This window comes from Periophthalmus magnuspinnatus, chromosome 1, assembly GCF_009829125.3.
Source record: "Periophthalmus magnuspinnatus isolate fPerMag1 chromosome 1, fPerMag1.2.pri, whole genome shotgun sequence".
NCBI lineage: Eukaryota > Metazoa > Chordata > Actinopteri > Gobiiformes > Gobiidae > Periophthalmus > Periophthalmus magnuspinnatus.
The window spans coordinates 342,592-356,081 of NC_047126.1; positions in this window are offsets into that span (position 1 = coordinate 342,592).

Here is a 13,490-nt window from a genome sequence, read left to right on the forward strand (position 1 = left end):
GAACGTTTCCAGGCTGCGCTGATCCACGTCTCACCACACGATTCTTAAATCTGTGTTTGGAGGTTTGAAACTGAAGCTGAGTGTGTGGACTGAAGTGAACCCTGCCCTCATTCATTTATTTATGCACGAAAGAAGCTTAAGAGTGAACTCAACCACAATAACAACATTTCTGTCCTAACGGGTGTGTGTAGCGGACCAAAGGATGCAGACTCGGGGCAGATTTACAGTATTTATTGAGGAAATAACAAATAGTGCAGTATGAGGGTTTGATCCAGTGGTGAACAGGAGGTGAGCAGGAGGTGAGGCGTGGACCAGGATCCAGGAGCGTAGAGTCCAGAGACAGACAAGACAGTACCAGGGCTGGGACGCAGGGGCGGAGCAGAACAGGAACAACAAGGAACGCAGGAACCGAGGACATGAAGGGACAACAGGAAGACAGGCAGACCAGACAGGCGTAGGGCAGAACAGGCAGGAGACACCCAGGGCCGGAGCACGACAGGAACACAGGGACGACAGGAACAAGTGAGGACGACAAACGCAGCACAGACAGGGTGAGTCCAAACAGACGATCTCGCACCGAGTGTCTTCCCCCATCTCCCTTTATCCACGGCAGGTGAGGTGATTAGCCAGATGGAGAGCAGGTGCGTGTGGGAGGAGCCGAGAGCTCCGCCCAGCTCCAGGTACAAGCAGGTGAGGGAGGGGGAAGAGCACACAGGGAGGAAAACCAGGAGCGGACAGTGCGGATCATGACAATTTCCAACCTCGTTCTGATGCCGCAGCGAACGCAGCGCCGTAATCCACCACATGACCTTTTGAACTGTTCATATAAATGCACTCTCTTCCCCCTCTGTCATGTGGACAGTGTCCTGTCCACTAATACTTCAAGTTTTCTGATCTGTTCTAACGTCGTTTCCTCGTCACACACAGACCTGGAGTTGTGTTTTTGTCGTAACGGTGCGGATAGGACCAAAGGATGCAGACCAGAGCAGTTTTAACAGTGTTTATTTACAGCGGTGAAAATGCAGTCTTTAAACAGGTCACAAGAGCAGGTACAGGAACCGGGGAGCGGGAGACGGGTCAGGCGGGTGCGGTGCAGGTAGAGGCGGGCAGGACAGGACCAGGACGGGGATAGAAGCAGGTGCGGTACCAGGGCGGGCGGAGCAGACGAAGACCAGAGCGGGGAGCGGGTGACAAACCAGAGACCAGGACCGGACAGGAGACGAGACGAGCAGGAGACGAGACGAGCAGGAGACGAGACGAGCAGGAGACGAGACGAGCCGGAGACGAGACGAGCAGGAGACGATACCGGGACTGGAACGTGACGGCAGGAGCTGGGCGAGTGGAGGCAGGAATCTGGAGGGTGCATAAATCCAAATGAGCATTTGCAGGAAAGTACCAAATAACAAAGCTTAGCTAGAAACATTCACGTTTTACACGCGGACGGTCTGGCACCGAGTGTAGACTGCCAAGCCTTCTTGTACTCAGCAGCAGGTGGTGGTGATTAGGCTGATGCACCCCAGGTGTGCACGGGAGGAGTCAGGCACTCCACCCAGCTCCAGACACACAGGTAGGGGAGGGGGAGAGAGCACGGGAGGACAGGGAAAACTGACATCATGACAGTACCCCCCCCCTAAGGTCCACCTCCTGGTGGACCCCCAGGCTTGTCAGGATGAGCGCGGTGGAAGTCTCTCACCATGTCGGGATCCAGAATGCGTGCCCTGGGCACCCAGGATCGCTCCTCCGGACCGTAACCCTCCCAATCGACGAGGTACTGGAGGCCCCTACCACGGCGACGAACGTCAATCAGGCGGCGGACGGTGAACGCCGGGTGGCCGTCAATGACTCGGGCGGGCGGTGGGGGATCGGCCGGAGGGCACAGGTCGCTGGTCCGGACTGGTTTAACCTGGGAGACGTGAAAGGTCGGATGAATCCGGAGAGACGGGGGTAACTGGAGGCGCACCGCCGATGGATTTATGATCCTCATGATCTTAAACGGTCCCAGGAATCGGGGGGACAGCTTACGGGAGTCCGTCTTCAGCGGGATCGTCTTGGCGGAGAGCCAAACCATCTGGCCAGGTTGGTATACGGGCGCCGGGACACGGTGGCGATCGGCCGTCGCCTTAGTGCGCGCTCCAGCCCGAAGAAGGGCCGCCCTGGCCTTCTTCCAGATCCGGCGACAGCGCTGGAGATGGCGCTGAACAGACGGGACGGCGAGGTCCCTCTCCTCCGTGGGGAAGAGAGGGGGTTGGTATCCCAGCGATGCCTCGAAGGGGGACATACCAGTGGCGGAACTCACGAGGGAGTTGTGAGCGTACTCTATCCAGGGCAGGTGAGTACTCCAGGTCGCGGGGTTGGCGGAGGCTGTGCACCGTAGAGCCGACTCCAGGTCTTGGTTGGCCCGCTCCGTCTGCCCATTAGATTGTGGGTGGAACCCGGACGTGAGGCTGACCGTGGCCCCCAAACTGTCGCAGAAAGACCGCCATACCTGAGAGGTGAATTGGGTCCCTCTGTCGGACACGATGTCCACCGGGATGCCGTGGAGTCGGAAGACATGACTGGTCAGCTGGTCGGCAGTTTCTTTGGCTGTGGGGAGCTTAGGCAGGGCAACGAAATGGGCGGCCTTGGAGAAGCGGTCCACAATGGTGAGAACCACCGTGTTCCCCTGGGAAGGGGGAAGGCCCGTCACGAAGTCCAAGGCGATGTGGGACCAAGGGCGACGAGGAACTGGGAGAGGATGCAAGAGACCAGAAGGGGGTGAGTGGGAGGCCTTGGCCCGAGCACATACCTGGCAGGCGGCGACATAAGCCCGGGTGTCTGTGTCCATCGTGGGCCACCAGAAGCGTCTCCTGAGGAGGGAGAGAGAGCGACCGGCACCAGGATGGCAGGCGAAACGGGAGGCATGGACCCACTGGAGCACCTGAGACCGGACAGAATCGGGAACAAACAGTTTATCTGGAGGGCCGTTACCTGGGTCGGGGTCGTTGGTCTGGGCCTCTCGGACGGTGTCCTCGATTTCCCAATGGACCGCGGCCACCACACACGAGGAGGGGATAATTGTTTCTGCGGTGACCGGGCTATCCTCCAGGGCGAACTGGCGGGAGAGGGCATCTGGTTTGACGTTCCGAGATCCGGGGCGGTAGGTGAGGAGAAAGTTGAAGCGGCTGAAGAAGAGGGACCAACGAGCTTGACGGGGATTGAGGCGCCTGGCGGACTGGATGTACTCCAAGTTTTTATGGTCGGTCCAGACGATGAATGGTTGCTCCGCCCCTTCGAGCCAGTGGCGCCACTCCTCCAAGGCCAGCTTTACGGCAAGGAGCTCCCGATCCCCCACGTCATAATTGACCTCGGCCGAGGACAATCGCCGGGAAAAGAAGGCGCAGGGACAGAGGCGGTTGTGGGGGTCGAACCTCTGCGAAAGCACGGCCCCCACTCCCGAGTCGGAGGCGTCGACCTCCACGATGAATTGCCGTGAAGGGTCGGGCTGGTGCAGGATGGGAGCGGAGGTAAATAGTCTCTTAAGCTTCTCGAAGGCTGTCTGCGCCTCAGGGGACCAGGCAAACTGCAAAGCAGGAGAGGTGAGTTTAGTTAAGGGCGAGATAACCCTACTAAAATCCCGGATGAAACGTCTATAAAAATTGGCAAAGCCGATAAATCTCTGGAGCTGTCTCCGGTTGGTAGGAATGGGCCACTCAGTGACAGCCTGGATCTTTTCAGGATCAGCTCTTACTTGGCCCCGCCCCACAATGAAGCCCAAAAAGCTGACCTCCTCTGCGTGAAACTCGCATTTCTCAGCTTTCACGAACAGTTTATTCTCGAGGAGGCGCTGGAGAACCTGGCGAACGTGCTGGTGATGCTCCTGGAGGGACCGCGAGAAAATCAAGATGTCATCCAAGTAAACAAAGATGAATCGGTTAAGGAAATCACGGAGCACATCATTGATGAGGGCTTGGAATACGGCAGGGGCGTTGGTGAGACCGAAGGGCATAACCAAGTATTCGAAATGTCCCAGGGGTGTCTTGAAGGCCGTCTTCCATTCGTCTCCCTCCCTGATGCGCACCAGGTGGTACGCATTCCGCAAATCCAACTTGGAAAAGATGGTCGCACCGTGGAGGGGCGTAAATGCCGAGTCCAGTAGGGGTAGCGGGTATTTATTCTTTACAGTTATATTGTTCAGACCCCGATAATCAATGCAAGGCCGCAGGGATTTGTCCTTCTTGGCCACAAAGAAGAACCCCGCTCCCACGGGTGAAGTGGACGGGCGGATGATTCCGGCAGCAAGGGACCCACGGATATAGTCCTCCATTGACTCGCGTTCAGGTTTAGACAGGTTATATAGCCTGCTAGATGGTAGTGGGGCACCCGGCAGGAGGTCAATGGCGCAGTCATATGGGCGGTGGGGCGGTAAAGAGAGGGCCTTGCTCTTGCTAAAAACCTCCCCCAGGTCGTGATATTCAGCAGGCACCGAGGACAGATTGGGGGTGTCTGGGGACGGATCGGCGACAGGAACGGACCTCCCGGCCGGAGGGAGGGCGGACCGAAGGCACTTGGCGTGGCAATCGGGGCTCCAGCCCGAAACTCCGCCCCTGGCCCAATCGAAAACAGGGTTGTGGGCGCGTAGCCAGGGGTAACCAAGGACCAGAGGAGAAGCGGAGGAGGACAGGACATGAAACTGACGGTTCTCTTGGTGGTTGCCGGACAGAATCACGGTGACAGGTTCTGTGATGTGGGTGATGTGCCCCAGAAAACGTCCATTGAGCCCCTGGGCATTTAAGGGGCGTTCGAGGGGCTCCAGGTAGACCCCGAGCTGCTCCGCGACTTGGGCATCAATAAAGTCCTTCTCAGCCCCGGAGTCGATAAGGGCGGAAACGCATAAAGTCTCTGTGCGAACGCACAGGGTGGCGCTGAGCCGCAGTCTATTAGTAGAGTCCAGGATGTGTTGCTCGCCCACCAGTACTCCCAGCGCTACTGGTGGGCCCCCCCTTTTGGCCGAACTGGGCAAGTGACCACATAATGTCCGCGCTCACCGCAGTAGAGGCAAGCCCCGGCCAGGCGACGCCTCCGTTGACGCTCCTCGGCCGACACAAGGGTCCTGTCGAGTTGCATGGGCTCATCTGGCGGGGGCGGGGCAGCGCGTGGCTCCGGCGGGACCGGTGACCGGCGTCTCTCTCGGCGACGAGCCCGTAGCCGGTTGTCAATACGGTGAGTGAGGGAGATGAGGCTCCGCAGGTCGGGGGGTTCGTCCCGGGAAACCAATTCATCTTTCAAAGTCTCGTTCAGGCCCCGCACAAACACAGCCCGCAGCGCGCTGTCCGTCCAGTCCAGCTCCGCCGCATGTGTCCAGAATTCAATGGAATAATCCGCTACCGTCCTGGAGCCCTGGCTGAGAGTCAATAACCGGGAGGCAGCATTGTCCTGGTAGTGCGGGTGGTCAAACACCAGCTTAAACGTGGACACAAATTCATTAAAATCCAGGCTATCCACAGACGTCTTCATTAGGCGCGCCTCTGCCCACTGGAGAGCTCTGCCCCGGAGTAATCCACATATATACCGGATCTTGGTGGCCCCCGAGCTGAAACGAGAAGGGCATTGCTGGAACATGAACTCGCACTGGAACAGGAATCCGCGACAGAGGTGAGGTTGTCCAGCATACGGCTCCGGATCCGTGCCTCTCGGCTCCGGGAGGCGTGGCGGCGCTCCAGCTGCAGCAGGCGGGGTGACGAGGAGCGCGGCCACCTGGTGGTTAAGCTGTGCCACCTGCTGGGACAATGTCTGATTTAGCTCCAATAGAGTTCGAATGGATTGTTCATGCTGACCCAGCACCGCCTCGGGGTGAGAGTGCGTGAGGCGGCGCGTCTGGTCCGGGTCTGAGCCTGCTTGGTCCATAGTGGCCAGACCGTTCTGTCGTAACGGTGCGGATAGGACCAAAGGATGCAGACCAGAGCAGTTTTAACAGTGTTTATTTACAGCGGTGAAAATGCAGTCTTTAAACAGGTCACAAGAGCAGGTACAGGAACCGGGGAGCGGGAGACGGGTCAGGCGGGTGCGGTGCAGGTAGAGGCGGGCAGGACAGGACCAGGACGGGGATAGAAGCAGGTGCGGTACCAGGGCGGGCGGAGCAGACGAAGACCAGAGCGGGGAGCGGGTGACAAACCAGAGACCAGGACCGGACAGGAGACGAGACGAGCAGGAGACGAGACGAGCAGGAGACGAGACGAGCAGGAGACGAGACGAGCCGGAGACGAGACGAGCAGGAGACGATACCGGGACTGGAACGTGACGGCAGGAGCTGGGCGAGTGGAGGCAGGAATCTGGAGGGTGCATAAATCCAAATGAGCATTTGCAGGAAAGTACCAAATAACAAAGCTTAGCTAGAAACATTCACGTTTTACACGCGGACGGTCTGGCACCGAGTGTAGACTGCCAAGCCTTCTTGTACTCAGCAGCAGGTGGTGGTGATTAGGCTGATGCACCCCAGGTGTGCACGGGAGGAGTCAGGCACTCCACCCAGCTCCAGACACACAGGTAGGGGAGGGGGAGAGAGCACGGGAGGACAGGGAAAACTGACATCATGACAGTTTTTTTGTTTCATTCACATGTTTAACGCACAAACCTGCACATTTAGGCTTTTCTCTCTGATGGATTCAAAATATATATTTTATCTCACTGTTTATTTAGTCATTACTATTAGTTATAGTCAGTTCACTACTTTATTTAGTCATTATATTCAACTATGTAAACTGTGTAATCTGCAGTAATGTTTGTTCTTGAGTCTTGCAGAAAATGTCTTTTGAAAGTGCAGGATCCCACGGGAAGAAGGTCACTGTGAAACAGAAACAGAAACATCATGGGAGGATGTTTTGTGACCTTCTGGAAATGCAAAAACAAAATATATTTCTCTGTGAATTTCCTCATATGTTTTTACACTGCTTGCCCCTCCTCCCCCTTCAGATGTGTATGTAACTAGGGTTTCCTAACTTTAATAAAAGAGGTGAAAGACGGTCTGGGCCCCAGAGAGGGTGGTGGTTTGTAACTGGGGTTTTTTGCCTCTCCGCTCTTTCTCCTCAATATTGAGACAAAATAATCTCTCTTGTCTTCTCTTCTCTTTTGAACTCTAATATAGGTTGTGAACCTATCAACTTGGTCCTTCGAGCCGGATCCCAATATACCGGAGGACTCCAGCGGATGTCGGAGACCCAGGAGAGACTGTGGCCACAGCATATGAGACCTTTTCCAGGACTGGTCTCTTCGATATCTTTTGGAGTCTAAAGGTTGACGGGATACCGAGGGAGAGAGACAAGACGAGTGAGTAAGTCTTGCTTTAAAAAACGGTACGACTGGGGGTCATGCGCGTAGAAAAACCCTAATTATCCTAGGCTCCAATTAGGTACTAAAACCTACTAATACTAATAGTAGTAGTAGTACTAGGGACGGATACGGAGTCCCGTTACCGGGTAAAATAGTGATATTTTACTGGCTGGTACAAAACCGTGGAATAAAAAGCAAGGGTGTGTGAGAGAGAGACGTGTGAGTGGAGATTCTGAACCACTAGGTGACGAATCTCATACCAAAAAGGTTGGGGAAATACGGTGTATTTCTGTGGATGCTGAGGCTAAAGTGAGAGATACCACACTAATCACTCGTACCAACCTGTTGTTGAATTCCAGCGATAGAGACCTCCCTAGGAGTTAAAAGCTGGACTAAATTTGAGGAAATAAAAATGGGAAATAAAACTACAAAATTGACACCAAAAGATAGACTGAAAAGCCGTGCACGCAAAATAAATAATAAAATAAATAATAAAAATATCCTGAAAAATGTACACAGTTAGATTTGTGGGTAACAAAATATAAATTTGAAGGCGAGTTAAAATCTTCTAAAATAATGGAGCTCCAAAATAAAATACAAATAAAATACAAAATAAAATACAAAATAAAATACAAAATAAAATACAAAATAAAATACAAAATAAAATACATGAAAAATGCAAAAATAAAGAATATGATATGTGTAAACTATCTATCATTACTATACTATACTATACTATACTATACTATACTATACTATACTATACTATACTATACTATCATTTGGAAAGATGGTGGGAATTGGCACAAGCCAGAGAAAAAGGCCAAACAGAGGCAAAGCGTAAGCAACAAATTATGCTCAATACAAAGGAGGAAGATGATTTCACCACTGTAATCTGTAATAGCGGCTCAGCCAGAAACACCAGTACAGCAGGCTCAAGCTGAGATAGAGGGAGCAGTAGCGGGAGAGGAGCAACAAGCGCCCCCGCCCCCATATCACCCGTATCAAGAGGCAACAGAGCTATTACACCAGATGAAAACTACACAAACTAGAAGTGAGGCAAAAGCTAAAGCTGAAAAAATTGAATTTAGTAAAACCATGGGAGCTAACCCTGTGGTCATTACTACTTATGAACAGCCTAATGAAGCATCCAAGCAGGAACAAACTTTCATTATTCCTACTGCCCCCATGATAAGTAGTACAGAGGTACAGATCAAGATAATTTGGAAATACTGTCCCATGATGACAAACAACTCCTAGTTAGGTTGACAGCATTAAAAACAAGGATCCAAAATAGATTCACTAGGAGAGAAAATTATATGGAAATAAACAGAACTAAACAAAAAGAGGATGAAGATTTTGAGGAGTTTAAACACAGATTTACAAAAGTGTTTAAAGTACATAGTGGACTTGAAGATGAAGCTGGCAATGAAAATTGTGCATACAGACAGCAATTAAGAATGCTTTGCACGCTAATTCTACCACAAGAATTCGTAATTGGATTGACAAGCATTATATAAATTTTGCTACAGGGGCACTAGACCAATATGTAGATCATGCAATGCATGCAGATAAAGTGATAAAAAACCACAGGAAGGAAAAATACTAGTTGATTTACAAGCTGCATTAGGGTGCGGACGCACCTTACCAAAAGTTACTCTACTTTTTAGTTTAGTTTTACTTTAGTTTGTTTATTATTGTGTCTTGCATACAAAGAATGCCGAGCCCTTAAATTCCACAGCTTATAAGACACCATTAACAAAAATACAATAGTCCAGACGTGTGATACAACAAACAAAAAGAAAAAGAAAACAAAACAAACAAAATCTACTAGTTAATGGGGTACAAATTTCTTTCTTGTGTGAAACCACCATGAAAACTAAAGTCCCACATATGATGCACAGTGGGGAGAGCAGCAAATGGGGAAGTTACACATGTTTCACTGACAAAACCTGTCATGATACAAGATCCAAAGGGAAAGACAATAAAACTATCTGTATTGTATTTCCCTGACAGCCCGTTAAATTTGTTGGGTCGTGATGCATTGGTAGCTTTAGGATTAGTCCTAATCCCAGATAACATACGTAACATACAAGTAAAAATAATGCAAGAAGTTCAAACCAACAACGTATATGTTATTCACCCAAAGGACGAGGAAGAACTGTTTCCTTGAAATGCATTAGAACTTACACAAGAGGAAGAGGCCATATTAAGTGACATACCACAGTGTTTGTGGTATGTCATCTGATGTAGGTCTGATTAAAGGGGTAGTACCGGTAACAATTAGACCCAAATCTGAATAATACAGACCTTGTGTGAAACAGTATAAATTAAAACCTGATGCTATAGAAAATTTAGGACATAGTTTGAGTGCTGGAGTACGTACAATAATAGCAGGACGTAAAGAGGCTATACTTAAAGCACCAAAACCTCAAACAAAGAGACAAATGATGTCATTTCTAGGAGTAACTAATTACTGTAGACAATGGATAGCTAATTATGCTGAAATCACCCATCCATTGAGTAAGATGATGTACTCCGGGTACCACATGCAGTACCCGGTCTAGATTACTAAAATTTGAGGACTTGGTGGAATACCAAACCTTATGTTCAAAGCAAGAAATTATCAATTGCCTCCAAACATTCAAAACTTATTTAGTGAGCGAGAAGGGAATTATAACCTTAGAGGAATGGCAAAATTTAGACACGCTAAAGTCACACTACAAGGAAGAGCTTTTGTGTCTCAGTCTGTGGGGTCAGATTATGGAATGGGCTGAGTGAAGATTTAAGGCAATGTTCAAATATTAGGCAATTTAAAAAACTGTATAAATGTCATATTGTCATATTCTGTCCAGATATACCAAAAGAAAATCCTAATTAATGGTAGTAGTGGTTATATGTGTACTTTTTTGTTGATAGAATGGTTCAGTGATGATGTACAGGAAAGATTATGGTGATTTTTGTGATAATAACATGAACAAGGAGAATAAGAATAACAAGAATAATGAATATATAATAATAATAATAATAATAATAATAATAATAATAATAATAATAATAATAATAAGAAGAAGAAGAAGAAGAAAAAGTAGTTAATACTAAGAAGTAAAGTAAAAGGAAGCTGGATGAAATTTTTGTTCAAAGTTTGAATCAGAAGAACGGGGTGGGATTAAATAAGTTTACACTTCTTCCCACATCCTTTTTGAGAATGTTCAAAGTTTTTTGTGGAAGATCATTTATTTTATTTTATGGACTGTAATGACATGTATTACATGATTTATGAACATACTCAAATAAAATTCAAATAAAATTCAAATTCAAATCACATAATTGTATTGAATTGGCAGAAGAGACTACTAAGTGTAATTAAAGGGACAAAATCATACAGGTTATGCAGTAGTCACAGACACAGAAATATTACAAGCAAAAGCGTTGCCCCATACTTATTCTGCTCAGGCTGCAGAATTAGTTGCATTAACTGAGGCATGTAAAATTTTTTATTTTTTTATTTAACCTTTATTTAACCAGGAAGGTCCCATTGAGATTAAAAACCTCTTTTTCAAGAGGACATATAAACAAACAATGTTTAAATTGCATAGATAGTAAACTTATGAAAGACAAAATATGTACAATATTTACAGACAGCACTTATGCTCCTAAAAACCTGGCCGTATGTAAATGTGCAGCACACACTTCTGGTACAGATTCAGTGACTAGGGGAAACGCCTTCGCTGAAAAAACTGCTAAAAAAGCAGCAGAAAATCTAGTGCATGTGGCTAGTCTAAAAATAGACCAGAAACTTGACATAGGACTGCTAAAAGACATCAGATGTGGTTAAAAAAGGGAGCTAAATTAAATGATGACATTTACGTATGACCAGAAGGAAAACCTATTTTACCAAAAAATCTTTTAAAATATGCAGCAATTTTGACACATGGTGTCTCCCATGTATCAACAGTGGGGATGGTAAAGCATATAAGTCAAATATATACAACGTATGGATTTAATAATTATGCAAAAAAGTTTTGTAGAGCATGTCTCATATGTGCTAAACATAATCCACAAGGAAATTTAAGACCAAAAAGAGGAAGTTTTCCAAAACCAAAATATCCATTTCAAGAAACAACTTATATACAACTAAATAAAAGTGAAGGAAAACAGTATTGTTTGGTAATAATAGATGCCTTCTCTAAATGGATAGAGTTATTTCCAACTAAAACCGCAGATGTGCTAACAGTAGCAAAAGCATTGTGCAAAGATATCATAACTAGATATGGAATACCTGAAATAATATGATCAGATAATGGAAGACATTTTGTAAATGAAGTAATCACAAACATAGGGCAATTATTCTGCATTAATTTAAAGAATCACTGCGCTTCTCACCCCCAAAGTGCGGGATTAGTAGAAAGAATGAATGGTACTATTAAAAACAGATTAAAAAAGTGTATGGAGGAAACTAAAAGACCATGGACACAGTGTTTAGACCTGGTAAAATTATACATTAATGTAATACGACATCAAAAGGTTGTAAAAAGGTGATACGGGTAAAACAATAACTTATGTTATTTACATGTTTATGCTCACTATGGCTGCAATAATGCTCACACTGGCATTTTGGTATGGGTTAGTACCTTTAAGATCTGTAAGACTGCCTGCTCCTTCAGTGACACCAATGCAAGCTGTGCATTCCTACGTTTATGTGGGAGATTCTATAGTGATGCATACATCCAATTTGACCAGTAAGTAAGTAAAAAAAACCAAACAGATAAATGCTCAAAAGAAAGACATTACAGGTTTGGAATTCAAGTTTGCATACCAATTGGAACGATCACCACAATTACTATTCCTATAAGTAGTCTTACAGCTGGGAAAGATGCACAAAATGGAATAAAATACGCTAATGACTATTGGTACCTTACTAATGATATTCAAAACCAAGGGTGGGATACATTAGTAGCTGACCAGGATAATACATGGACACCGACACAGGCAAAAACTGACTGGGCAGGTAGGCAGGCAGAGCTCCTAACCTTAGCCAAAACCAAATCCAATCTACTGGTAACAATAAATAACATAAAGAATAATTTGACTAATAATGGTCAAGAATGTTGGATGTTTTTGCTGAGAGCTCATGTATCAGGGATAGATCCTATTTACAAATTAATTATATGTGAAATGTTACAAACCTCTGAACCGGTTCTGAGTCCCAGGCTGCAAAGTAGCGGAATAAAAATTAAAGCAACAGTAACTTTTACTAAAGAACAAGTGTTCAATATGGCAACTGGTGTATCTGATTTTGGAAACAATTGGCTAACAATGATAGAACAGGCATCAAAGTACTTTAATAAAGACTGTGTTGCTTGTATGGGACCCAGACCGCTTTTGAGAATGGTACCAACACCTCCTGAGTTAACAGTACAATGTGTGGAGGATATCTTTACTAAAACAGCACCAGAGGCACTAACTAAACCTGAAAAACAGAAACCAATATTTGAGGCCAAATTGCCAAAAGGAAATTACACCTGTATCCAACGCTCAAATTCGGTAACGAATGTTTTAGGTAATATTGATGGAAATCTATGTGAAAAAAATCTGACTACAAATAAAGCACTACCCAGTGACAGTGATATCTACTGGTACTGTGGAGGGAAAATACTTCGAGCAAATATGCCAAATGAATTTTCTGGAGTATGCGCTTTAGTTAATCTGATAATACCTATAGAAGTAATGTCAATAGAACAAAAACAATTAACAGCATTGATTGAACAACTATATACTGAAAACCATGCGATTGGAGTGCCCAGAGGGGTTCCTGATAAATATAAATTAGCTAATCAAACTGCCACAGGATTTGAAAATATTCCTTTAATAGCCGCTATAATTCCAATCACTCCCAATAAAAACGTAGACAGAATCAACTACATCCACTACAAAAATTGGGAAACTACACACAGGAGGGGTTTGAAGCAATGCACGAGCAATTAAGCGCCACCTCACTTATGCCGCATAGCTGTTGACATGCTCCTGGCAGAACGAGGAGGAGTTTGTTCTGTTATTGGGGCCAGCTGTTGCGTGGTCATCCCTAACAATACCGCTGCAGACGGAAGCCTGACTAGAGCTATAGGCAGCCTGCGTGCGATGAAGAGACGCTTAAAGGAGCAGTCTGGGTTGAGTACCCCCTT